This window comes from Myotis davidii, unplaced genomic scaffold (genome assembly GCF_000327345.1).
Source record: "Myotis davidii unplaced genomic scaffold, ASM32734v1 scaffold244, whole genome shotgun sequence".
NCBI lineage: Eukaryota > Metazoa > Chordata > Mammalia > Chiroptera > Vespertilionidae > Myotis > Myotis davidii.
The window spans coordinates 1,556,028-1,557,371 of record NW_006294993.1 but is presented as its reverse complement, the minus strand read 5'-3'; the positions used below and the strand labels follow the sequence as shown (position 1 = coordinate 1,557,371).

The following is a 1,344-nucleotide window of genomic DNA, read 5'->3' as shown; positions in this document are numbered from 1 at the left end:
GAGACCATTTCAGAGCATTCAGGTAGACTTCACAGAGATGCTAGGGTGGGATGACAAAGATACCTACTGGTAATAGTGGGTCCCGTCTCTGGCTGGGTGGAGGCCTTCCCCCTCTCAACTGCCACAGCAGGGAGAGTCAGCAGAGTCGCCTTAGAGCAGATCGTACCTCGGTTCGGTCTGGTGGAAAACATGGACTCAAACAATGGGGGTCACTTCACCTCAAAGGTGTTGAAGGGAATAATGAAGGTTAGACATCAGCTGGGACTATCACACTCCCTGGCATCCGCTTCCTTGGGAAAGGTGGAAAGAATGCATCAGACCCTTAAGAAACAAATTATGGGCTTTGCAGACGCCGCCGCCCCGAGATCAGCCATGGTGAACCCCACCGTGTACTTCGACATCGCTGCAGACGGCGAGCCCCTGGGTCGCGTCTCCTTCGAGCTGTTTGCAGACAAGGTTCCAAAGATGGCAGAAAACTTCCGTGCTCTGACCACCGAGGAGAAGGGATTTGGTTATAAAGGTTCCTGCTTTCACAGAATTATTCCGGGATTTATGTGCCAGGGTGGTGACTTCACATGCCACAATGGCACAGGTGGGAAGTCCATCTATGATGAGAAATTTGAGGATGAGAACTGTGTCCTGAAACATACAAGTCCTGGCATCTTGTCCATGGCAAATGCTGGACCAAACACAAATGGCTCACAATTTTTCATCTGCACTGCCAAGACTGAGTGGTTGGATGGCAAGCATGTGGTCTTCGCCAGGTGAAGGAAGGCATGGATATTGTGGCAGCCATGGAGCGCTATGGGTCCAGGAATGGCAAGATCAGCAAGAAGATCACCATTGCTGACTGTGGGCAACTCTAATAAATTTGACTTGTGTTTTATCTTAACCACCAGACCATTCCTTCTGTAGCTCAGGAGAGCACCCCTTCATCCTGATTTGCTTGGAATGTTCCATAATCTTTGTGCTCTTGCCAGTTTATTGGGTTCCATAATTTCCCTCCCCTTTCCCAGTCTAGCTGGATTACAGAGTTAAGTTTATGATTATGAAATAAAAACTAAACAGTTTAAAAAAAAGAAAAAAAAAGAAAAAGAGATTAATCCTAACTCCCATTTAATGGCAAACAGAATAAATGAATTACTTTTAAAATCCAGAATGAAAGCATTCTCCCCTTCTTCCTTATCAAGAGAACTTGACTCCATTGGGGGCAATAGTACTCAGTTAGAAACCTTCCCTTCTCTGAGATGTCCTTATGGTTAGAGGTGGCCATGGGAACCGGTGCTGGCTGATTACAAATGGAAACAAAAATACCAGGGGAGAGAATCCAGGAAACCAACTCCA

General features: G+C 46.6%; 1 pseudogene; it reads left to right on the top strand.

Annotated features, from left to right (window-relative positions):
- Positions 1 to 354: 354 nt before the first annotated feature.
- LOC102767890 lies at positions 355 to 892 on the top strand (annotated as a pseudogene).
- Positions 893 to 1,344: the final 452 nt, after the last annotated feature.